The sequence below is a fragment of the Amblyomma maculatum genome, chromosome 6 (genome assembly GCF_055883805.1).
Source record: "Amblyomma maculatum isolate TAMU_Amacu chromosome 6, ASM5588380v1, whole genome shotgun sequence".
In the NCBI taxonomy this organism is placed as follows: Eukaryota; Metazoa; Arthropoda; class Arachnida; order Ixodida; family Ixodidae; genus Amblyomma; species Amblyomma maculatum.
This window is the reverse complement of record NC_139349.1, coordinates 130,339,790-130,366,666: the sequence shown is the minus strand read 5'-3', so window position 1 is coordinate 130,366,666 and position 26,877 is coordinate 130,339,790. Positions and strand designations below refer to the sequence as shown.

At 45.9% G+C, this 26,877-nt stretch overlaps 1 protein-coding gene across 2 annotated transcripts in view; it reads right to left on the bottom strand.

Annotated features, from left to right (window-relative positions):
- Window positions 1-367: 367 nt before the first annotated feature.
- The window catches only part of LOC146186739 (corticotropin-releasing factor-binding protein), a 174,299-nt gene continuing 147,789 nt past the window's right edge, over window positions 368-26,877 (bottom strand). For both annotated transcript variants that reach the window (XR_014708163.1, XR_014708164.1), the window contains one exon: window positions 368-2,294. The gene's annotated coding sequence lies outside the window, so the exon portion shown is untranslated. The remainder of the gene's footprint in view (window positions 2,295-26,877) is intronic.

Here is a 26,877-nt window from a genome sequence, read left to right as displayed (position 1 = left end):
CTTTGGCGGCTTCGCGGGTGCACCGTTCTCGGCTGACTTCCTGCATTTGCGCACGTTCGGCTCGCTATATCAGCGGCGGTCTACGGCTGGACGTCGACATTTTCTTTCGAAAAGCTTTTCTGGGTGATTGTCAGGGCGAGGCGTCATCTCGTCTTCTTGTGACTTTGACATGGGATAAGGTATCTTTCGGTTTAGATACGGTGGGCGAGCGCCGAGGCGAGTGATAAGCTTGAAATCTAAGTAAGGAATAGCTAAAGTATGGTTCGCATTAAGAGGGTGGCTGTCGCATTCATGACATGCGTGTAAGCCATCTTGACCATGCTCTTCACAGCATAAAGAACAGTGCATATACGCGCGAAGCGGGTGAATTCACATACGTTGATACTTTATTTATTTTATTTATTTATTTGAACATACTGCTTGCTTCTGTTGAGGCTGTTCCAGGATTGGGGTACATCATGATAGGTAATTAGTAACACATCACATGTTATACAAAGACTATGAAATAACGTCGAAAATTGAGTAGACGTCGTGCGCGGTAATGTCAAAGTCTGTATTGTAATATGCAATGCAACATAAATACAGGTGAAGTAATATTTCTTAAAAATTGTAGTACTCAAATGCTAGATTATCATGTTCTGGGAAAAAAAATGATTACGGCAGGTTAGAAAGAAAGATTTGTAGAGATTCAGAGCCAATAACATCCTCAGGTAACATGTTCCATTCCCTAATTGCTTGTGGAAAAAATGAATGCAGCGCTCACACAGGCAAATATATAGAATCTCGATAAACGGAAATCGGTTAAACGGAACTACCGCTTAAACGGAACAAACGCCTCGCGATTGGTTGGTTTTGTATTAAGCCACAGTAAAAAAAATCTCGTTAATCGGAACTCAAATTTTGCGACCACCGCGTTAACGGAACCGAAAAACTCGAAACCGCAACTAGTTGGACAAGCGCAGTGCCATCGCGGTACGCATCAATGATCCCCTCCTTCTCCTCCCCGCGTCACCACTCCGGTTTCCGTCTCCGGCGGTTTCCGGTTTGCTCGTACACTGCCCTCCGCATCGCTCGCTCGCGTTCACGGCGGTTGTGTTCAGTTAGGCCTAAGCCCTAGAGCCCTAGAGCTTTTGTTCGGTCCGATGGCAGCGCAAAAACGACCGCACAATGCACTTGCGTTGGAAAGGAAGATGGAGATCATCAACGACTTCGAGAGTGGTGGCTTCACGGAAACGGCGCTAGCGACGAAGTACGCCGTCCCCAAAAGCAGCCTAACAAGAATTCTTCAGGAATTCTTCAGGAATCCTTTTTCACTAGCCAATAAGTGGTAATTCCCACTCTTTTGACATTTTTTTTTAAATTTCAGTACTAGTACTACTGGAACAAAAATTCACTGCTTATTTTTCTCTAATAAAGTTTGTTCTGATAGTGTACCGTTCTCCTATTACCTAGATTTCGCAAATTGAGATCCGCTGAGACTGCCAACTGCGCGCGCGCGCCAGCCGCGTAGGGTTCACGCGGAAGCGGATTGCGCAATGCTGAACCTATTCTCTCTTTAAACGAAACTCCTGATAAACGGAACATATTTTCCCGGTCCCTTGAAGTTCCGTTTATCGAGATTCTACTTCGAATGATTGGCATATGCAAGCACTCTTCCTTTCCTGTGCCGTTCTCGATAGCTCTTCAAGCATAGTTCTGTCCTGAAGCTCTCACTTGTTGATCAGCGTGTCCCTGTGAATTTCTTCCTTTTACTCCTCGTCATTTCCCCTGCTCTTTTTACCAAGGAAATAGGTTCAATCCTGCCATTCAGTCTAAGTCAACACACCCTTTCATTCCAAAGTACAAGTCGAAGCATCCATGCACCCTATCGCCCTGCAACACCCTTGCACCTGTGCACCCTTATAGGGTGCATGGGTGTGTTTAAGGTGAAAATACGTGAGTCGCACCCTTTTTGAGAAAAAGAAGCAAAGAAAGAAAGGTGCGGAAAGGGTGCGCTTACAGGTGTTCGCAAATTTGTTAACAGTGTACGGCAGCCGAGGGTCACCAGGCTGTGTGCCGCTGATGATCTGGACCACGGCTCGAGGTAGGTCTCGGCCGGGGGAGGCCGCTTCTACTGTGGCTCCGCCAGGAAAGGCGCCTCGATGCGGAATGGTTCTATTGCCATGTCGTCGAAGTCAGTGAACTGACGGCGCTGGAGATATGGCTGGTACCTTGGATGGCACCGCTGTATGGCATGAGTCCCCTTCTCTGGCACCGGAACTGCAGCATCTGCCCGCTCATGCAGCTCTTGAAAACTGCAAAAAAAAAAAAAACTCGAGCAAACCCTTGCTTTTTCCTTGCGCTCTGGTGCAAATCTCGTCTGTCATGCCAATGACGTAGTCAGGCGGCAAAAACACTTCTCGAAAGCGCTCAATAAAATCCTGCTTTGTCGTGAATGGCCAATGCCTCCGCCTCCAGGTTGCTGCGGAACCTAGTAGCGCTATAGCAAGCAGATGCGTGACCAGAGCGCTGTCCGAAATTGCCATTGTCATCTGATAGTCATCAATTTCATTAGAAAAAACGCAAACAGACTTCTTGTCGGCATATCCTTCAAATATCGGCATGGGCGAATTTAGCTGCAGCTGATTGTCGCGATATACCCCGCAGTGGGCGGTGATGAAACTCGCTCTCGATCCAACATTTCTCTGAACTGTCCTTTCCATTCAAGTAGCTCTGGCAGTATTTAAAGTATTCTGGTATGGACGTCCGATGGTTCATTTTTCCAGTCTGTTAATTGATCTTGCACAGAGCCCGCATCAGTAGCAGGCTAAACAGCATTTGCCAATTGGGGGCTTCAGCCCGGTAAGTTGAAATAGTCATGCATGTCTACGCACGAAATCGCATGAAAGTAAAATTGCGACGCTCGCGGGGCAATCCAAACCTCGAGCAGAAATCATGTTGGGCGCCAGATTAAGGCTCATCTTCCTAGAAAATGAGTCCGCGAGCCATGGTCTCGCCCAACGAGGGAAAACCAATTCTTTCTTAAAAACACTGGATTATTCCGGATGAACAGAAAAGCATTCAAGGAAAAGAAACATTGGACGCCACTGCGCTGAAAGCATTCCATCGAGGCGTGCGACAATGGACTACCGAGAAAAATTAAAGAGCCCTGCAGGATCTGCATTTGAATAAGGCCTCATTTTCACAGCCGGTTTTTCCCTCCTCCGTCGCCTCCGTCGCGCCGGCGTTTGACGGAGGAGGGGAGTTAATGGTCTCAGTACTCCCCGAAATCGGGTGGCCTGCGCCGTGGGGTTTTGCTCCAAGGTGCCGCCGGTCCGGCAAGCGACGGATTCCGCCCCACAAAAAACGGACCAGTGAGCGCGCTCGCTTCCCTCACGTGACTCTATGACACGGCTTGCGTGTCGCAACCGAACGAGCGGCGGCGGAGCGGTCGCGCGGCCATCGCGGGCTCGCATGCAGGCGGCAGTGCGTTAGCACATAGAGAAATAAAAAAAAAAGCGTGGGTTGCGCTCCTGTCTGGTGCCCCGCGATGCGCGCGCTGACAAGAAGCAACCAATGCGGTTTATTTTTTTTTCTTTCATTTTTCAATCTACCAGGTGTCGCAGCTAAATATGACCTCCTGCAAAAATTTACGATGTTTCAGTTGTATGTTCGAATGGGTGTATCAAAAGAAATCTTGCAAGTTCTAACGACCCATTCCTTTATTGATGATAAAGTTAATTATATATGTCGCAACAGATTTCTTTTATTTCCCTGACAGCCATGAATAATATTATGGAATTGCGCATTTATGCTCAGCTTGGATACTGATTTGTCATATATTCGTACCCATTTGGTTGTTCCGTAGTACACGCAGTGTTTTTACTGAGGCTGAGATAAGAAGGCGTTCCATTTCTGAACTGCTGCGAGAATTAGCGACACTAAATGCGGAATATAAGAGACGGGGATCTTTTGTTTTATCCAGGAGGCTGAGGTAACACTATATTCAAGTAGTAGATTTGGAATTTCACTCTTTTTCAATTCGGAGCTACGCAAATGGTACCTCGTTGAAAAAAGTTAAACTGGTAATTTTTCTCGCAAACCTAAGCCAATCCAAACGCAGAACAGGTCCTTGACAAATTGAAATCATGTAAAGCATGTGGCTCCCAATTTGAGCTAAGAGCTGTTATATAGACACAACTAGAACCAAAATCAAGTACGGAGTGGCAAACAAGGTTTGGGGCAGTAAATATTTGGACAGGAGGAAAACCTGTTGGCTAGGCAGGCGAAGAAGTCAACACGATTGCCGCAAGGTGAAGAAGGGAAAGAAAGATGTATTGGCGAGGTGAGGAAAGAAGCAGATGAGAAAACTGAACAAAGCAAAGAGAGAGCGAAAAAAAGCGAACAGCGGATAAATGGCGGCAAGAAAACATCATCAAGGGGAGGAGGTATAAGAAAGGAAGTTAAGAAAAGCATATCAATGGGGAAAAGAAATGCAAGAAAAGGCCGCAATTTCCACCAGACAGAGAACCCTTCTTCTTTTTTTTTAAAGCGGTGACGAAGCTGCGTTTCAAGAAGAAGCCACAGCTTTTGAAGCCGCACTGTTCGTACTTGCCGGTGATAGGGAAATATTAAGCGCTACCTTAACATTATGAATGGCGGTAGCGACAGCAACCTTTCATGCTGGTGAACAACACTTGTATTGATAGCAGTCTTATTAGACTATAGTAATTTTTGGATGTCAAAGCAGGTTACTAAAAGAGCACTTTCTTGCTGATTCTTCAGCCTAATATTCCAAGGTAATCTAATTAGGCTTTGCAATCGAAACTTTTCCCCCGAAGCAAATATTTTGATAGCTAGCAAGCAAGCGCCTCGTAAAATTACCAAGCAAAATTTTCCCGCGACACTCAACAGTAATTAGTGTGACGTCATTTGTAAACGCTGTCACTGATAACAGAAGAATAGTACTTGAAAAACAAAGTTCAGTCATTTGGACAAGAAGCGCCATTTCGCATAAGGCTAAATTTCATCTGAAGCTATAGTAGAATATTCGTAACAAATTTTTCGTCGCCTCCTCACTTATGATCGCTGCACTCTAAGAGGACAGGCGATAAATTCTTGACAACACATTTATCGATGTTTATGCATTTCTTACGTTCTGCTGATCTGCGAGAACAGTGCGAAGGCGTTGTGCCTGTTGTTTCACAGCATATCAGTGCGATATTATTTAAAATCAAATCACTTAATTCATAATGGTGATTTAAGAACACTGAAAATTTCTGGCGAGAACTCATGTTTCTGTGTTTCTTCAGTTTAGCTGCTTACCAAGAATAATATAACTAGAGTGTGCATTTACACTACGTTTTAATACTCGCTGCTTATATTCGTACCCACTTGCTTCAGTGCTGTACGCGCGGCGCATTGCAGTAAACTGTAGAGTTGCGTACAGCTACTGAAGCTAAGCTGGCAATGCTTTCCAGCCCCAACGCACAAGAGGCTAACAAAAAATGCCGATTTTATTTGATTTTGCAATATGCAGGGCGTCACAGCTAACCTCGACTTATGACAGATTTGCGTGAAATATTATTTCAGTCAGTGTCATTTTAATTTGGTTTTTTAATGCTTGTATCAAAACTATCTTGCCATGTTGTCGCGAACAATTGTTTTATTGATAGAATAGTTCATTATGTTTTCTTCGATTGTACTGATTGCGAAGAATAATTTCACTGATTGCGAAGAATAATGGTATTGGAGTGAGCATAAATTTCTGCGGTTTAATACATGGTTGCTATAATTATACTCATTTGTTTTGGCGCAGTGCGCGTGGTGTTTGTACCGTTAACAAAGCTGAGATGAAAATACTTTCTAGCTCCAAACTGCTGCTGGAGCACGTGAGACAGCACGCTTCCTTTTTTTTCCATACAGACGCGAAGCACACGACTTTCACCGCTGCAGGGAGGGCAGGCGCCACCTGCGCATTTTGTTTTCTTGCAGGAGAAAAAAAAAGTGCTCTGACGTAGAGTCACGTGGGAGCGGCGAGACCCCGCCCGAACAGGTTTGACGGTGTCCACCGCCCCTTTCTGTTTGAACATCGCGCCGCTCCATCCGTCCTGCGGTGTCCCTCGCCGGTGCCGTCGCGACGGAGAGAAGCACCGGCTGTGAGAATGAGGCCTAACGCGAAAGCATGGATGCTTTTGTTGGTTGCTTCTGCTTGCTTCTAGTTGCTTAATTCACTTCTTGTTTACCCATTTTAGTCCTTGGTACTTTCAAATTGCGCCCCAATCCCTTCATATGCTCTTTTTCGGCTCTACTTCCGGTAGCATGACGTCACATCATCTACGTCATATTAATTCACACCTTCTTTATTAATTTGAGTCTTTGGTACTTCCAAGTTGCCCGCCAATCCCTTCCTATGCCCTTTTTAGGCTCTGCTTCCGGATGCGTGACGTCACCTCCTTGACGTCACCCTAATTGACTTAGTCGACTGATTCAATCAACTATTTTAGTATTTGCTATATTCAAATGTGGCGCCAAGCCATTCGCTAATGAGAACATTTTCGCCTTTACTTTTCATTTTGTCTTCTAATTAATTACTTGATTAACCTATTTGCCGAATTATTTTTTCGAGCACATTACATCACCCTCTATCGATTGACACCACTCATTAGCCTCTACAACTTTTCAATCACTCACAACTGCTGCAGAAACGATTTTGAGTGTTCTGCCTCTAATTAATTACCTGATTACTTTATTGACCTAATTATTATTTCGGGAACAACATCACGTCACCCTCTATTGATTGACACCCCTCATATACCGTTGCCGCTTCTCATTTACTCAGAACTGCTGCGGACAACTTTTACATTTTTGCCTGTAATTAAATACCTAATCAACCTATTGGCCTAATATTTTTAATAACGTTGTTTATTGCCTGAGGGCATTATGAAATACGTAAAAAGTTAAAGGGGGGCCTAATTATTCTTTCTGCAGAAACATTACGTCAGCCTCTATCGATTGACGCCACTCGAAAACCACTACCACTTCTCAATTACTCGCAACTGCTGCAGACATGATTTTGCGGACGCGGCCTGCGGACGCGGTCTGCAGACAGAAATCTGTGAACATAACGAAGTAACGCTTTTGCGTTAATAAAATGGAACGAAGGTCAGGGATTTACCGCCGCGGTACAAAAACATTGCTCCTCGCGTGGCAGCAACTCACGCAAATACGGCTAGAGATGAATTCCAATCGCAGGGCTGGAGCACTTTCAGAGCAACGTTCTCTGCTCCTTTCGGAGCAATTGCCATCCAAACGCAGATCTGGAACACGGATCGCGTCTTCCAAACGCAGATAGGGAGCAATCGTCGAGCCAAGCTCACTCCGTGGAGCTGTCAAAAGTGCTCCGCCGAAATCGGCGGAACCAGCCGGAAGTTTGCGTGACGTACTCCTGCATCGGCGCTCTCCACTACCGCCCGCTTGTCGACTCGGTAGCGCAGGCTCCGCCCTGCGTGCTTTTTAGCAGACGATCAGTCCTTGCCGCCGCTTTCGATGCAAATTCCCGTCGCGAACTAGTGCTCTCTCTTGGGGACAGCGGGTTGGAGAACAGGCTCATTTAAAAGGGCGACTGCGAAACTGTCTGTATGTGCTTCAATTTCGTAAATTACAAGCCATTAAATTACTGCTATGTATGGGCGGCTGAAAATGGCGCACCACGACTGTTTAATTCGAAAAACTGCCGAAGAACTCACACAGTGTGCGCCCGCGTTTGTGCGACCATGAATGAAATGATTGCGTAGATTGTTGATGTCAACTTGTCAAGAACCAGCGGGAGCAACTTTACAGGTTTAAGAACAGACGATACGGCCCGTACATGAACGCAGACAATCGCAAGGAATTAAGGGCTTTCCCTCCGTCTAGGGTGCCTCCATGCGGGCCCGCTGGCGCGCATCGAGGCATCCTACCTTCGTCTAAAGCCCCTCGAAAAATTTCCAGGGGCTTTACCTCCGTCAGTTCGTGAGCGCCACCTACTTGCTCCGGCCGGAGCACGAGTGTTCGAAACGCTGAGTCAGAGCGCATGCTCTCCGCCGGATTCGGGCGCTCTGTCACGGAGTGTGCGGGCCGCTCTGGTTCTCTGATTGGAATTCACCATTAGCCATTCCTGCAGGCACTGCTTCCGTTTTCCTTTGGCAGGTCCTTGTTCCGTCGTTCGTGCACTTCTCGCTGGCCCGTGACGCTTGCTGGCCGCCCCTCGCTGGCCGCCGCTTGTTGCTCTCCCGCCGGGCAAAAAAAGCCCCAAGCCTTGCGATAACAAGCCGCCCCCACGCCAGACAGCTCGCTCATGCATACTCGCGCAGCCCGGGCAAACACCAAATCAAATAGGAAAAAGCGCGCGCGGTTTAAAACACACAAAAGGGCTACTTGGTGCCACAAGTTCTTGCAGTTAAAACTACCTTCGTTTCCGGTTGCTGTCATCCGGAAACCAATCAAATTATTCCTTGTGTATTTTCGACCTCACTGGCGTACAACAAAGCACTCAGAAGTGCTTCTGGGCTTTCTTCTTGCCGCCATGCTTCTGGGTGAACACAGAACAGTTGACCAATGAGCCGCCATAACTCGTGCAACGGCACTAGTAAGAAATCTGGTGCTCTAGAAACGCCATACAAAAGTGGAACACAAAACATTTAGACCTTATCTGGGCGGCGACATAAACCGAGTTGCCAAACGTGCAAATATGCGCGCAGAGATAAGACCTGAGCTTGAGTGGAAGCGTGCTTTGCGCTTTTAAATCTTTGGTGTTTGTTTTCAAAATTAAAGCTATATGAATGACAATTGTGTGGCTTATAGAGGTTGATTTTTCCTTTCTCCTTTGTTATAGCATAGCTTGAAGTTTTCTCCTTATATCTGCCATGCCCAGTGAACAAATTTGCATGCTTTATTAGCTGCTGGACTAGTAAGCAGGGCCCGTATTCCGAGTTCGCGTCGTTATCGCGAGTGTCGCTATCTCCCCGACCTCGAGTCGTCCGATTGGTGGAAATGGTGGAACATGATGTTGCCACCTCTTCCGGTTTCGTAGTGGCAACAGCCAGTTCCGGCGATTCCACTAATCAGATGACTCGAGGTCGGGGAGATAGCGACACTCGCGATAACGACGCGAACTCGGAATACGGGCTCAGGGCAGACCAGCTCAGTATACTTATTTTTGTGTCCCTAGCAGTCCACCTTCTACAACTGAAGAAAAAAAAATGTTGGCATACCCTGAGTATGCACTGTTTAGAGGTGGTTTTATATCTGGTGCTCCTATTTCACTGTATAGTGCCTTAATGTTTAAAACAAATTTAAAAACTATCATTTATTCCATTAAAACTCATATAGTTGCATCCTACATAATTTCAAGATTATGCAGGCTAAGTTTGTTTGGATGTGACCAGAATAAATGAAGTAAAAGTAGTGCACGAACGCGATACTTGAATAAAACTAGAAACCTGAGTGAAACATGAATTACAATTTTAGTAATGTCCAGTGATTTGGCTAGGTTTCGGCAGTGAAAATATTTTTTCGTTGTTATAGTTGAACGCGCCCGACTCTATGTTCTTTATTCGTCGCGGGATTTGTACGATTTGCTTAATGATTTTCTTGTAATTTAGTACTGTTTTTTATATGTGAAATTGCAATCATCGAGGTTACTTAACAGTGAAACCTCTTCACAAGAGACACTCAAGGGACCCGGAAAAGTTCAACTGTAATCAAGGTCTCTTGTACCGGAAATTCTTACCAACGAGTATGTTCGGCAGTTTAGATTCCCTAGCTAAATTCTGTTCCACATGAGTGGTCTTTTTTTTTTTTTTTTTTTTTTTTTTGCGATGTGTCAGGAACTGAGAAGGAGCCCTCCTCTCGAGTAGGAAGTGAAAATGAAGTGAAATTGGGATGAAAACGAATGTTCAAGGAGTTTTTTCAGCCCCTGAGAAATTCCTTTTTCCCTTATGCTAAAACAGCGCTAGAAACAAGGACAGATAGGAAGACAAACACACATTGTGTTTGTCTTCTATCTGTGTGTTTGTCTTGTGTGTATTTGCCTTCTTAACTGTTCTTCTTTCTAGTGCTGTTTTACCATCACGTCCAACCAACTCGCCCAACAATCCACTTTCCTTTTTCTCCTTCTCCTCATTTTTGTGGCCTTCCTTCTCTGCTTTTTCTCCTCTTTCTCTTATTTTTTTTTTTTGTGGCTGGTGTGTATTCGTTTCAAAATCTCCCTCCTTATTTGACTTTGAACGCTTAGAAAATATTCTTGAGACTGGTTGAATCCCGTATTACCAGTTGTTGAATCAGTGACCCCTGCCTTTGGTGGAGTTAAATATATTTATTTGTGTTGGTGGCTCACAAGAGCCGAATTACGAAAGAACCTCTGGTGTACAAATACTCACACGGGTCAGCACTTCATGCAAATTGTGTGTTTGCCTGTAACTAGCTCACCCGGAGCTTTCCAAGCATTTTCTCTACAGGCGAAATTAAAAAAAATAATAACATGAGAAGGTTTTTATTGTTGCACGTGGTAGTTTTTCAGCGGCCACATAACGGTAACGAAATTGCTGGTAAAAGAAGAAACACGAAAAAAAATGTATTTGTCGACATCACGAGACATTGAGGAGGCGACAACATATCGGCGTCCAAGCGAGCTGCCTTTCTTCAACGGACACTACCATCCCTTGCAGAAAGCGGCAACACAGAAGCTATCTCGGGAAACAAATACAAGCAGCCACTCCAATAGCAAAATGACGAGGAGAAGGAAGTATTTCACTGAACAACACAGATAATTTTTTTTAGGTTCTGAGTGTAGTTCATTGTCCATGACCAAAAAGGGCTTGGCAACTGTGTCCTCTAAATAAGCTCCTCCTATTTTTTGACAGTCGGGCTGGCCAGATGAGCTTCCTAGTAATCGCGAGTGGGATTATGAATGAATTACGAAGGAGAGACTGCCCAGAGGAAGTAGGCGTGTTTTGCGTTCTACGCCTTTTTTAAAAATGAAAAAAAGTCTGATGCTGTGCTCAGGAAGGAAATGATGTCGGCTACATTTTAAGTCCTTGCTTGTCTGAAGGGAGAGTCATTTCAAGCATAACATAAACACCGCGCTTTTATGAAGCAAGAGATAAATGTATACGTCGCAAAATTGTATAGCACGCCTGGATGTTCTCGGCTTTGCGTCGTCTTTTTTTGTTTTTCAAGCAATGGGATGCCCTTCCAGAGGAAATTTAGCTAGACTTTTGTTCCAGAGACCTCTTTTGGAGACAAAAATGACTGCTATTTGGATAAAGATGGGTTTTGTAGGGGATCAGGGCCGTAATCCTGCCAGCGTGGAAGCTTGTGGAATGCCAAAACTACTGAATGTTAATTAGCACGTGAACTTCAAGGAAAGAAAAGAGACTGAACTTTTCCAGCTTTTTCTCTGCAAGGATGCGAAGCGGCTTAACCAGATTGAGATCCATCAACACAGTACGTTTTTCTACGGAATGATTTATTCTTTTAAAACAGAATGATCATTTTGGTCTCGGGAGAAAATAAAGAAGCTGCAAATATTGTGAAGGCAGAAAGCTGGGCTAGTTGGTATGTCATGATTAATTAAAAATGCTAGCGCAAGTAATAAGGGCAACGACAGAAAATATTTCCTACCAAACTATAGTCTTAGCCATTTTAAAGATACCTAGAATTTATTATAAAATGAAAAAGGGAAAGTGAGTATTTCAGTATATATATATATATATATATATATATATATATATATATATATATATATATATATATATAAATGGGAAATGAGGGTTCTCGTTATAATACAGACTGTTGGCTTCTTTCCTTCATGTATATATATATATATATATATATATATATATATATATATATATATATATATATATATATATATATATAATTTTCCGCCGTTTCATTCCCCGTTTTGCTGACATTGCTAACCCGCTTACGTGCCTTCTCCACAAAGACGCTCCCTTCGAGTGGACATCAGAGTGTGACTCTTCTTTTTGCCAGCTCAAGTTTTTACTAACGTCACATCCGATTCTCCGGCATTTCAACCCTTCTGCTCCAACGGGACTGCACACGGACGCCAGTGGTGTTGGCATTGGTGCTGTGCTGATTCAGCGTTACGGTGACAAGGAACATGTTATTGCTTACGCCACTCGTTCCTTAAGCAAACCTGAACGCAATTACACAATTACTGAGCAAGAATGCCTCGCAGTAGTTTTCGCCGTTCAGCGGTTTCGCTGTTATCTATACGGGCGGCCCTTCACAGTGGTCACTGATCATCATTCCCTGTGCTGGCTGATAAACCTCCGTGACCCATCTGGCCGTCTTGCACGGTGGGCAATTCGTTTACAAGAGTTTGATTATACAGTTTCGTACAAGAGTGGACGCCGGCACGCTGACGCGGACTGTCTGTCACGTTTACCGCTTCCCACAACGGAATGTGACGCCGACAATTTTGATCATTACATCGCTGCGGTTCTGCCTCCATTCCCCGATACCCGTACGTTCCGCACTGAGCAGAGGAAAGATGAGAATCTCCAACCATTCTTTACCGCTGCAAGGGACCCTACAGCTTCCACTCCCTATTGTATACGGAGTGGTCTTTTGTACAAAAAGGACTATTCTCCCACTGGTCTCCGCTACCTTCTGGTGGTGCCCGCCAGCCTACGCTCCTCTGTTTTGCGCGTTGTGCACGACGACTCCACTTCGGGACACCTGGGATCTGCGCGGATGCTCTATCGCATCCAAGAACGTTTCTACTGGCCCCGGATGCGTGAAACCACTGAGAAGTATGTGGCTAGCTGTGCTCAATGTGCGAGTCACAAACGCCCCGCCGGCACTCTTCCTGGTCTTCTTCATCTAGTGACGCCTCCGAGATCCCCTTTTGAGAAAGTCGGGGTAGACCTCTTGGGACCCTTTCCCAAGTCTCATTCCTGCAACCGCTGGATCGTCATCTGCACTGATTACCACACTCGTTACTGTGAGACGGCAGCCCTTCCATCGGCTACTGCACGCCAAGTCTCCCTTTGTTATACTGCGCCATGGGCCTCCCCGAGTGTTGATCAGCGACCGAGGGCGTCAGTTCACCGCTGATGTTGTCGAAGAACTCCTTCGTTTGTGCCAAACGCATTTCCGACATGCTACCCCGTATCATCCGCAAACAAATGGGTTGACCGAGCGAACCAACCGGACACTTACCAACATGCTTTCAATGTACGTCGCCGCCGACCACAAGGACTGGGACACTGTGCTACCATTTATAACATACGCATACAACACCGCCCAACAGGAAACAACAAGTTACAGTCCATTCTTTCTCCTCTATGCCCGGTCTCCTCGACACATCTTTAACACCATCCTCCCGTTCTCCACAGATGACGAACCTGAGATTGCTGAGATCCTGTGCCGGGCTGAAGAAGCCCGCCGGATAGCCCGCCTAAGAACTCTCGCCTCACAAAAGCGCTCGAAATCCCGCTACGACGACCACCATCGCCACGTCACCTACCTCCCTGGAGATATGGTCTGGCTTTGGCGTCCACTAAGGAAGCGTGGCTTAAGTCAGAAACTGCTCGCGCATTATATCGGTCCCTATGTTATCCTCGAGGCAATTAGTGACCTCACCTATCGGATTGCACGCCTTACAAAAAGTGGCCGACGTTCTTCACGAACTGAGCTTGCCCACTTCGCGCGTCTGAAACCCTGTCATCCTCGTGCTGACGATGAACTCGCCCGGAGGGCTTCGCCTGCGACGGGGGAAGCGTTACGGACTTGTTCTCAAACAGAGCACGGAGGAAAAAAGAAGGAAGAGGAAGAAGTGTGCGCGCCCGTTCGACCTTTGTCTTGTGGCACTTGTGCCGTCCCCGCTAGCCGTGTGTACCCAGCGTACTGAACCGACTAGAACGTCTCGGTCGCGACGCTAAGGGCTTAACAATATATATATATATATATTGTTGCTAGTTTTGTGGGCTGTCATTTCCATGGCAATGCTTCTTTACCATTGTGTAAGCATTAATATCAGATTCATTGAACAGATATCAGAGAGAGGATAACGAAAAGGTTTTTGCTTAAGTTGAGAACCACGCAGAGAGCTATGGAGCGGAAAATTGTAAGTGTAACGTGAAGAGATTGGAAGCGCGGATAGTGGGTCAAAGAAATAATTGGAGTTAATGACATTCTAGTGGAAATCAAGAAGAAGAAATGGGCATGGGCAGGGCATATGTAGTGCGAAGAGAGGATAACCGATGGTCGCTTAGGGCAACCAATTGGATTTAAAGGGAAGGAAAGCCTTGCAGGAAGCGGCAGGTAGTTAGGTGAGTGGGTGAGGTTAAGATGTTCGCATGGGTCAAGTGAATGAAGCTAGCGCAGGATCAGGTTAATTGGAGAAATATGAGAGAGGCCTTCGCACTGCAATGTGTATACAAGTCGGGCTCGTGATGATGGTATCATATTATTACAGTTGTTTGCCTACCGCTGCCACTGCTAATGGAGTCGGGATCTCTTCAGGTCAAATTGTCCTTCTGAATGCTTCTTTCTGTTTGGAAGGGAAAAAAACTACAAAAAATCCCGAAGGAGGAGGACGAGAGCGGTGAACGAAAGGCTGAAGAAAGAGAAGGAACACATTTGTCGTTATGCAGACATGCAAAGGCGGCTCCACAGAATACTCGGGAAGCATATTTCTTACGCTGTTCCTTTAGCATTCGCCGGTCCTTTGTTCATGACTGAATGCACGGCACCACAATCTTTATAGGGATTCGGACAAAACTGCCCTGTTGGTTCATTATTTTCCCCTTTCTTTAAATACTTATAAATCAGCTGTTCGGGTGTCTCAGCAAAGTTGCTGACGAGTGTTATATGAATAATGCAGGTTATATAACACATGATCCTGTCTTGTCTTCGAACCGCAATGTGAGAGAGGGCGCTGGAGTAGCTTGACTTGGCCGTGAAAGAGGCATCGAAGACATCTGCGCGAGAATTTTATTCATGCAAAGAATTTAATATGCGGCTCTCTTTGCTACAGTGATATTTCTTTGGGATTGAAGCTTCGTGTATTTTGATAAAAAATAGTAGATGCAAAAATATTCCTTTTTCTACTGTGCTTCTGTCTTTTTTCTTGGGGGTTCTGCGTTGCGCAGGGGGGTATCCCACCGATTCATTAGTGGGAAGTCAAAAACCGAAGACGTTCCCATTTTAAGCAGAAAAATTAAGTATCTGTGGGACCGCATGCGCGCCACGAGGGGACAACATAGCAAGGGGCAGTATCATGTTGAAACTGAATTCCGATTGTTCTTCCTTATGCATGGCTGACGCTTGCCGTGTTCATTGCAGCGCCGCAAGACGCATCCTAGAGAGAGAGTAAATCAGTTTATGGTGTACCTTTAGTGTTTTTCTGCCCCACCTGCATCAGCCTATAAACATGATCTTCTCCACTTTGTTGAATGCACAAGCGGCTAGTATCATCTAGTTTAGATAACCCGAAAAAAAAAGGGCGTTATAGGCCAATCGCTCACCTGCTCAGGATGTGGGGATCGCTTGTTGCGACGCAAGCAGCGGACGACATATCATATTTATTTGCCGGGTGAAAAATGTAAAAAGCACCTGGCCAGAGCAGATTATTTTTTGCTCCACGGTAGCTTTACTTGGATGCTATTTATGGTTGAGAATACAAAGCATGAATCACAGATATGTAAGGTCGACATATCGCCATTACCCCAACTATTTATTGTTTATTAGGTACATGCACGCGTCGCTTCGTCGGGCATTACAACAGAGGGCTCCATCCTTTATGCATAACGTGACATGTCAATTCCATGCCCGGTAAAAAGCATCAATAAGTGTAATATGTGCTTGATGGCAGAATGTTTTAATGTTGGATAGTTCTAAAAAAAAAAGAGTAGGAACAGACGCTGCCCCTACAAGAAAGTTCTTTGACCTGCAAGTCGTGGTTCATTCGCTTCGATACATAGTTTAGTGCCTGTATATACGTTTCGTGGTTTATGCTTGTTCTAGAATAATAAATCTTCTGAAAAAATTTCATTGAACATTTTGTCTACAGTATTTTAGCTCTTGCCATTTAAGTTCATGTTTGCGCTATAATAACCCAAGTTTCCAGCTGTAGTCTACTAGAATAAATCTGACTGCCCTGCTCTGAAGCTTTTTTTAATTTTATTATAAGCTCAGTTGTGTAAGGGTTCCAACAGACACATCCATACTAAAATATTGGTAGAACATAACAAAAATATAGTCGGTGTTGTAAGATACTTTATAGATTACTTATATTTCGCGTCAAGAAATCCCCAATTGCTGCTGTCTTCTTCTCAATGTTGCTGATGTGTCTGTCCCATCGTATCTCCGTTGTAAAATACACCTAGATATGTAAATGTTTTACTTCTGCTTAGCGTAATGTCATCTATTTATGTCTATATGGATGTCTAGTGTTCTTTCTTGTAAATGTGACGTGGACAGTTTTATTTAGATTTAATACATCACAACGCGCACACCAACCTCCTACAGTGCTTACATCATCATGAAAGACTTAAGAATCAGAATTGGCAGTTACTACTCATAAGTAACACAATCGTGGGCAAACATTCTAAATGAAGATCACATTGCAATTGAAATATCATTATTATATTATGAAAACTAAAGTGAAGCCAACACAGTACATTTGGGCGCTCCCGAAGTTACTGGTGTATATTGGGAAGGAAAACCATTCAGAACGACAGCCTATCTCCTAATGACAAATATCCTCCAATCCACTTCATTATTTTATAACCCAGCTAATAAGCGTTTAATCTGGGCAAGAGGAAACCGTGCGTGACTAGAGCAAATGTTTTGCGGAAATAAAAAAATATTATTCAACAATCTGTTTCTATAAATCCATCACCACAGCGGAATCCTATCCTATCCTATCCTGTGGGTAAACTCTACAACTGTGTACTGCACGACAAACCATGCATAAAGCCGTAATGGCTGGAACTTAGGAGTTTATGATTGAATTAAATGAGCAATGACTTAGCTGTATATTACATGCTGTATAATTTTGCTGGGAATACTAGTCAACGGGAACAGGTCTGTAGTTTTTGACGGAGATTCGCATACCACTTTTAAAGAGAGGAACATCGCACGCTAACTTGCAGTCACATGGCAAGACGATTTCATCGAGGGACTTTTCAAATAATCCACTGTACACTTCAAATGCTAGTGTCCTCATTAGGAGTAGCGATCAATGCATCGAAGCAATTTTATATAGCGAGAAGCATCTTTCTTGTCTGACTGGTTTTCACTTGACTATAAATCTTCTGTAGCTTTCCTGCCCTCTTTAAGACAGCTAGCAGAGCTGCAGTGCATTTTGGGCACATAAAAGGCGTTACTCTACATTTCCGCACATACCACATCAAGAAGGACACAGCGTATACGATTTCAGGCTCGTCTTATGCATCTATTTTGGTGTAAAAGCAGAATCCTTGAGAATGTGGTGCAGGAAGATGGCTAGTTAAGCGGACAACGCATGGTACTCATATGGTTTAGCGCCAATTCCATAAACCCCAAGTATAGTTGCGGCCTACCTCCACCTGCAAGGTCTACAAATATCAACTGAAAATTGTGCGCTAATTGCATTTACACGCAAGAACATGTCATCTTACATCGTACGCATTGATGCTAAAGCAATACCCTACAAAAGCAGCCATCACTTTCCGGAAGTGATCATCGACCGAAATCTTTCGTGGACTCCCCATATTTCATTCATGAACAAGAGGCTGACAGCAATTACTCACGTACTTCTTGCCTTTATTGAGGGAAAGTCATGGGGAGCGACCGTGCGGTTGATGCTCCAACTATAATGTGCTTTATTTATGGGACTTCTTCGGTACAGCTTACCTGCACTTCGAAATATCAGGAAAACCAACTTAGGAATTTTACAGAGCGTTCGAGCTCAAGCTCTGCGAACCTGCCTGGGATTGCCGAAATGTGCCTCTACGGCTGCTACCATTTTAATTGCACAGGAGCATCCCATATCTACCTACCTGACAGTTGACTTCCTGAGGGCACATTTCCGACACATCTCCCGGGTTCCCTGTCATCATTTGGCCAGTCTTCCTATTACCAGGCCGCGTACATCGTTTACAGAGACCGTTGATGCCCATCCCGCTATTTTACCATCCCAGTTTCCACCCGCATCTAGACCGCCCTCTCCACTATGGAGCCTGCATAAACCACACGTGCTTCTTTCAATACCCGGCATCAGGAAGAAGGTCGAGCTTTTGCCGACTGAATTAAAACAAATCACTCTTGAATACTTCCATGAGCACCATGCAAATCGTTTGCACGTCTACAACGATGGTTCAGTGAATGCCGTGAGTTCTTCAGGCTCCATGGTCGTACCCTCAATTAATACAGAAATAATAGTTAGGACAATTCCCCAGACTTCTTCAACAGCTGCAGAGCTAACCGTTCTTCGTGTCGCAATTAGGCATATCAGTCAGCACAGCCCCCAGCGGTGGTCTATTTTCACAGACTCAAAAGCAGCCCTGCAAGCATTAAAAGCGGCTCTTCACCGTGGAGCTCATGAACAACTCGTTGCGGAAATACGACAAATTCATCACTGTGCAATTAATGGAGGACATGATATCATCTTCCAGTGGCTTCCAGGACACAGCGGCATAGCGGGCAATCTTCGGGCGGACGAAGTCGCACGAACAGCCCACCAAGACGGCGATTGTATGTTGATTCTCTTTTCCAGGGCAGACGCAGCGGGCAGGCTTCGCGCACTTGCGCGGGAACACACTCTCTCCTTGTGGAATTCTGGCCAGTTGGCAAACTGCCGCTTAAAATCCCTGGACCCTGACCTGAAGTTTCGGCTTCCACCTGACCTAACCCGATGCGAAGAAACTTTGCTTTGCCACCTGTGGGTTAATGTAGCATTCCCAAACTCGTATTCTTTTCTGATAGGCATGGCAAACAGCCCTCTACAAACTGTGGATGCGACGAGTCTATAGGCCACATTCTTTGTGAGTGCCCGAATACCTTCTTCAGCAAACGGAAGAACCGGAAATGGACATGGAAAATACTAACGGGGAGACTAAAAATGAAATTGACTTAATAATGTGTTCAACCCCCGCCAATGCGCAAGATGTAGAGGTAATCGGGAAAGTGCGATTCAGTGACCGCAGGATGATGAGGTCTCGAATTAGCCTAAATCTGAAGAAGGAACGCAACAAATTAGTAAGAAAGAAACCCATCAACGAATTAGCAGTGAGGGGGAGGGCAGAAGAATTCAGGATCTCGCTACAGAATAGATATTCAGCTCTAACCGAGGATGGCGACATTACCCTAGAAGCAATGAGCAATAATTTCGGAGATATCATTACTGAGTGTGCGGTAGACGTAGGCGGTAGGATAGTTAGAGCTGTCTAAGGAGACTAAATATTAGATTAAGAAACACCAGAGTATGAAAGCTTCCAATCCAACAGACCAGATCGATTTGGCCGAAATATCAAAGCTACTCCAAAGACCTCCGATGCTGCATGGTTATACACAAAAAAAAAAAAAACAATACACACACAAGAGAATTGAACCAGGACATTAACACAGATGACGCGCTCGCTACTAACTGCCAGTTTTTGGGGTACAAAGAATAAGAAAGCTTCACACAAATCGTGGGCTTGCGATATGAAGAAGAAATAAACAAAAGATTCAGAAAGCTAATCAATAGGCGCAAGGTGGCCGATATAAGGAAGTATAACAAGGAGAAAATTGAGCATGCTGTAAAGAACGGGGGAAGCCTTAAAGCAATAGAGAAGAAATTGGGCAAGGGGAAAAACCAGATGTATGCGATAGGAGACAAGGCGGGCAACGTCATCACGAATATGGAGAAGATAGTCAAAGTAGCCGAGGAGTTCTATACAGATCTCTACAGTAGCCAAAGTAGTCAGGACCGTAATGAGATTGGCGGCAGGGAAAAACAGTCAGACGTTCCACCAGTGACGAAGGACGAGGTCAAGAAAGCATTAGAAACTATGAATTAATTAATTAAATTGGTTCACAGGAAGGGAAAGGCGCAGTAACTGTCACACTTGCTCTGTGGACACCCGAACCGCGCCGTAAGGGAAGGGGGGAAGGTGGGAATGAAAGTGGACAGAGAGAAAGAGGAGCCGTAGTGGAGGGCTACGGAGTAATTTCGACCACCTGGGGATCTTTAACGTGCGCTGACATCGCACAGCACACGACGCCTCTTCGTTTCGCCTCCATCGAAACGCAGCCGCCGCGGTCGGGTTCGAACCCGGGAACTCCGGCACAGTAGTCGGGCGTCTTACCACTGCACCACCCCAAAAAGCGAAAATCAGCTGAAGAGGATCAGATAACTGCAGATTTGCTAAATGACGGGGGGGGGGGGGGGGGGAAGGAAATAGATATCGTGCTAGAAAAACTGGCCACCCTGTATACGCATTGCCTGGTGTCATCGACGGTACCGGAACCATGGAAGAATGAAAACATTATCCTCATTCATAAGAAAGGGGACTCTAAGGACCTTAAAATTACAGACCAATCAGCTTACTGTCTGATATGTATAAGGTATTTACTGAGGTTATCGCTAATAGAATCAGGAAAACCTGATTCTATTAGCGGAAGACTGCAATCAAGCAAAGGATCAAGCAGGTTTTCGGAAACGGTACTCTACTATCGATCATATCCATACCATCAACCAGGTGATAGAAAAATGCTCGGAATATAACCAGCCCTTATACATAGCATTCATTGATTACGAAAAAGCATTTGACTCAGTTGAAACATCGGCGGTGATGCAGGTATTGCGAAATCAGGGGGTAGACGAGCCGTACGTGAAAGTGCTAGAAGATATATATAGTGGCTGCACAGCAACCATAGTTCTGCATAAAAAAAGTAACAAAATTCCCATAAAGAAAGGTGTTAGGCAAAGAGACACAATCTCCCCAGTACTATTCACAGCTTGCTTAGAGGAAGTATTCAGACACTTGGAATGGGAGCAGTTAGGGATAAGGTTAGATGGAGAATACCTCAGTAATCTGCGATTTGCTGATGACATTGCCTTGCTAAGCAACTCGGGGGATGAACTGCAATTAATGATTGATGACGTAGACAGGAAAAGTAGAAAGGTAGGCTTGAAAATTAATATGCAGAAGACTAAGGTAATGTTCAACAACCTCGGGAAGGAACAACAGTTTGTATTAGGTAGCGACGTACTGTAAGTAGTAGGTGATTATGTCTACTTAGGACAGGTAGTAACCACAGATCCGGACCATGAAAAGGAAATAACAAGAAAAATAAGATTGGGATGGAGCGCATTTGGCAAGCACTCGCAGATTATGACAAGCAGCTTAGCGGTATCGCTCAAGAGGAAAGTATACAACAGTTGCATCTTATCTGTATTCACCTAAGGGGCTGAAACGTGGAGGCTAACCAAGAGAGTTCTACTTAAGTTGAGTACAACCCAGAGCGCTATGGGTTGAAAAATGGTAGGGGTAACATTAAGAGATAGGAAGCGTGTGGAGTGGGTCAGAGAAATAACTCAAGTTACCGACATTCTAGTGGAAATTGAGAAGAAGAAATGGGCATGGGCAGGACATGTAGTGCGAAGAGAGGATAACCGATGGTCGCTTAGGGTAACAAACTGGATTCCAAGAGAAGGATAGCGTAGCAGGGGGCGGGAGAAAGTTAGGTGGGCGGATGAGGTTAAGAATTTCGCGGGGGTCAAGTGGATGTAGCTAGCACAGAACCGGGTTAAGTGGAGAAATATGGGAGAGGCCTTCGCCCTGCAGTGGGTATAGTGAGGCTGATGATGATGATGATATACAGTGAGGAAAGACAGTGTCTGTGCCGTACGCTGGAGCATCTAGATGGACGCCCATTGACTGAAATTAAGATTTTAGGTCCTTGGCCACGGCGATCGTCTGCGGTGAAGGCCTCCCAGGCCCTGCGCCGCTTTATGAAAAGCACAGGCCTAATCGAAACACTATGAGTTCGCTTTTATGTTAAGTGATATGACTGTGACGTGATGTGATGTGGCATGTCTGTGATGTGACTATACTAACTTCAACCATCCCTCTCTCACAACTTTTATATCCACTCACCCCTTTCACCCAGTGCAGGGTAGCAAACAGGTTGCTGTTACGGGTTAACCTCCCTGCCTTCCCTCCTCATCTTCCTCCTCCTTCATAAATTCCCTGATGTATTGAGAAATTTCCTTGGTGCAGAAGCGGACTACTCAGGCAAAGCCTGAGTACTCAGCTTCTGTCAAATTGGCCATGTCATGTGGGCAATCCCATAACTTATTGAGCAATCAGCACCCGTTCATTAAAGCTGCCATCGACTGCTTGCCCGAGAAATGGCCGTGATTATTTGCTCACAACGACAACGCCGACTCCATATTTTCTCAAGAACGGGGTCCTTTTTAACACGATATTTATAGCTCTCGTGTTAATATCTGCATAACTCTATGGGATCGCGCCCGCGCTGACGTGTACGAACGCACACTTTCCTGGCCCAATTTAGAGCATATTAAGCACCTCGAAGCGGATTTCCCCAATTAGGAGTGTAGTCACTCACGCCGACTATTTTTATTATTGTTTATTCTCTTACAAAAGACTTTAGCCCTCTATCCCCATGGAAGTGACAGTATGCGGAAGTGAAAGCCACTTGTCTGCTCTCGATCAGAAAACTTTAAAATGCTACTGAGTTTAATGATAGAATTTTTTTCTTTGATTGATGCAAAGGTAGCGCCTCATTCTGTCTTCAGTGATGCACCGCTTGCTTTCGCACTACTCCCTAATTGAGTTCTGAACTGGTTTTGTAAACTGAGCTCATTCCGACGTGCCAGTGGTACAGTGATACGTTACCAGCCATATGCACCCGTCATCCCACTCACAGTTCTTTGCCAAAGTGCGGCCGGATAATATAAAAGCACTTCCGGCTGTAGTGTGTGTGGCACTATAGGACAGGGCACTAGCTAAAATTAGCTGCGCTGTTTTGGTGAAGCATGTTAAGCCTTCTTCGTGTTTTTTTTTAATGAACTGAAAACATCTGCGTTTTATTGAAATTGAATGTTACATTCATGGAAATGGAGCTAGGTGCCTGTCGTCCCTAGTTAAAAGAAAATAATTTAGTTTGCTTCTCTGATTGGTATTTGTCATGAATACCAAGAGACGTATTGCATTAATTGAAGCTTGTCTGAGTGTCAGCTGCTCATATAGTCACCAAATGAGCATAAAATTGCGATTAAATTATAATGCTTGTAAGGGTACGTTGAAGCTCAGGTCAGTGTTCCAGTCGACCTTTTAACTAGCGCGTCAGTCTCTTGCGTCTTCGTTTTTTTCTGCCGTCTTCTTTGTAGCACGCGCCTTTCGACATACGCTCGTCGTCTTTGTCACTGTCGACAGTCACCGAGCGTTGATTAGACACTACAATTATCCCCGGGAGAAAAAGGAGGCATCTTGCCGACTCATGGTGTGGATACAACAGGCGGGTCGTAACAGGGCTTGAGGCGGTCAACGTGCACTGTTTCACGTCCGCGGCGACGCATATCCGGTGTCGGTACAAGCGATTCTATAACGTAGTTCACCGGAGAGGTCTGGCAAATAACCCGATATGGGCCATGGTATTTGGAAGCAAGTTTGGTAGAGAGGCCGGAAGGGGTGGCAGGAACCCAAAGCCACACGAGGGAATCTGTGCTGTATGAAGGAGCTGGACAAGACGTAGCGCGAAGGAACTGCTGGTTACCTTGGTTCTGGGTTGTAAATGATCTGGCCAACTGGCGGCATTCTTTTGCATATACTGCTGCTTGAGAGACGGTGGTCGCTTCGGAGGTGTCAGGACGATAAAGAAGTATCGTGTCCATAGTTGAGGCGGGTTCACAGCCGTATAGAAGGAAAAAGGGGGAGAAGCCGGTCGTGCTTTGTATGGCAGTATTATAAGCGTACTTGACGAATGGGAGAAGCCGGTCCCAGTTTGAGTGGTCACACGTGACATACAGGGCCAGCATATCACTTAAGGTGCGTTTAAAAGGTTCCGTCATGCCATTTGTCTGCGGATGGTAGGCCGAGGTAGAACGGTGGACAATGCGGCACTACTGAAGAAGGGCTTCAACGGTCTCGGAAAGAAAAACACGGCAACGGTCACTGAGCAATTCTTTAGGTGAACCGTGGCGCAGAACGAGATGGTGCAGGACGAAAGACGCAACGTCTGGCGCCGACGCAGGAGGTAAAGAAGATGTTTCTGCGTAGCGGGTAAGGTGGTCAACAGCCACGATAACCCAACGGTTACCAGCTGGAGTGACTGGTAGTGGCCCGTAAAGATCAATACCAACACGATCGAATAGTCGGCTGGGGCAGGGCAAGGGCTGCATCGGAGCGGTGGAGTGGTATGGAGGGTTTTCGCGGCGTTGGCATTCCTGGCATGCGCGAACGTAATGACGCACGAAGCGGTACATACCCTGCCAGTAATAGCGGAGGCGAAGGCGAGTGTAAGTTTTCAACACTCCGGCGTGGGCACACTGAGGATCGGCGTGAAAAGCGGCGCATATTTCCGAACGGAGGTGCCGAGGAATGACAAGGAGCCTCTTGCGTCCGTCGGAAAGGTAATTTCGGCGGTAAAGCATGCCGTCACGGATGGAAAAATGACGAGCTTGACGGCGAAGCGTTCGTGAAGCTGGGCGCAGAGAAGTTGTAGATAGAAGCGCGAAAAGAGAAGTGATCCAATGGTCTTGCCTTTGTTCACTGGGCATGTCGGCAATTTCTAGCGAAGATGAGTCACTTATGGCGATAGCTGTCGAGTCAGAGCCGCATTGAAGAGGTGACCTAGACAGGGCGTCGGCATCAGAATGCTTACGGCCAGACCGGTAGGTGACCTGAATGTCGTACTCTTGTAAGCGGAGGGCCCAACGAGCAAGACGGCCGGATGGGTCTTTATGGGTGGACAACCAGCAGAGTGCGTGATGATCGGTAACAACAGAAAAGGGACGACCGCAGAGATATGGGCGGAAGTTTCCAATGGCCCAAATGATGGCCAAGCACTCCTTTTCGGTTACAGAATAATTCTTTTCGGCCTTTCTTCAGGTACGGCTGGCATAAGCAACAACGTACTCTGGGTTGCCGGGCTTTCGTTGTGCAAGGACAGCGCCGAGACCTACACCGCTGGCATCAGTGTGAATTTCGGTAGGCGCCGCAGGGTCAAAATGGCGGAAAATAGGAGGCGACACTAGAAGGCGCCGAAGCGTCGAAAAGGCCTCATCACAGTCGGATTTTCAAGAAGAAAGAATGGCGTCACCGGCAAGGAGATCGGCGAGATGATCGAAGCGAAATTGCGGACGAAGCGACGAAAATACGAGCACAGCCCGATAAAGCTACGCAGCTCCTTTAGAGAAGTTAGGCGTAGAAACTCAGTTACTGCACGGAGTTTCGCGGGATCTGGACGAACACCGTCTTTCGAAACAAGGTGTCCCAATATAGGAAGCTGGCAAGCCCCGAAGCAGCACTTTTTCAAATTTAGTTGCAGTCCGGCATCAGTCAAACACTTTAGCACACGCTCGAGACGGTCCAAATGTGACGTAAAATCTTTTGAAAACACGACAACATCGTCCAGGTAACAAAGACAGTCATGCCACTTGCGTCCACACAGAATTGTGTTCATCATGCGCTCGAAGGTGGCCGGCGCGTTGCACAATCCAAACGGCATGACGTTAAATTCATAGAGACCGTCAGGTGTCACAAAAGCGGTTTTTGGTCGATCGTCAGCTGCCATGGGTACCTGCCAGTAGCCCGAGCGACGATCTAGAGATGAAAAGAATTCGGCACCTTGAAGGCAATCGAGAGCGTCATCAATACGTGGAAGGGGGTATACGTCTTTTCGCGTTATCTTGTTCAAACGCCTGTAATCAACACAGAGCCGTATAGAGCCATCCTTTTTCCTCACGAGAACAACGAGAGAAGCCCGAGGGCTGTGCGAAGGCTGGATGACGCCACGCTGAAGCATGTCATTAACGGGCTCGGTGATAGCTTGACGTTCAGCAGCCGATACCCGATAATGGCGCTGGCATACCGGGGCGTGCATACCGGTGCCTATGCAGTGAGTGACTACGGATGTACGCCCCAAAGATGTCCGAGGAAGGTCGAATGAGGAACGGAAGCGCTGCAGCAAGCTGACGAGCTGGTCGCGTTGATCTGCTGAAAGGCTGGCATCCAGACAGCCAGAAAAAGCTGCAGTGGAGTCGTCGTTCTGTACAGAAGCAGGCAAGTCAATAGTATCGAGCTGAAGTGGGGTTGGGTCTTCTGAGACGGCAGATGTCATAACGTCATCAAAGGACTCGATATGACCAAGACGTTCTCCACGAAGAAGCGTTGACGGATAAGGCTACGGGTTAGAGGCGTATATGGCGCTGTAGCCACCACAGAAAGTCGGAAGGACGAAAGGCAGGACTAAGCAACGGCGACGATTAGCGTCATGAGTCGGAGTGAAAAGAACTGTCGAATCAGAAAAGCCGGCGCAGGAAACGGGCACGAGGACGGTAGAGCAGGCGGGGATGTCAGTATCTTCGGCCATGGTTATCTTATCGACGTGGAGCGGTGTGTCAGACGAGGCGGCCGGTGAAAGCGGAGACAATTCGATGCTGGCTCGGGCACAATCAATAATCGCATGATGACTGGTGAGAACGTCGCAACCCAGAATCAGTTCGTGAGAGCAGTGAGGCAGCACAAGAAATTCGGCGACGTACAAAACACCCTGAATGACAATTCGAGCTGTGCACGACGCAAGCGGTTGAATGCGATGTGAGCTGGCAGTTCGGAGAAAAAATTTTGAAACAGGCGTCGTAACATTACGAAGTCGGCGGCAAAGGTT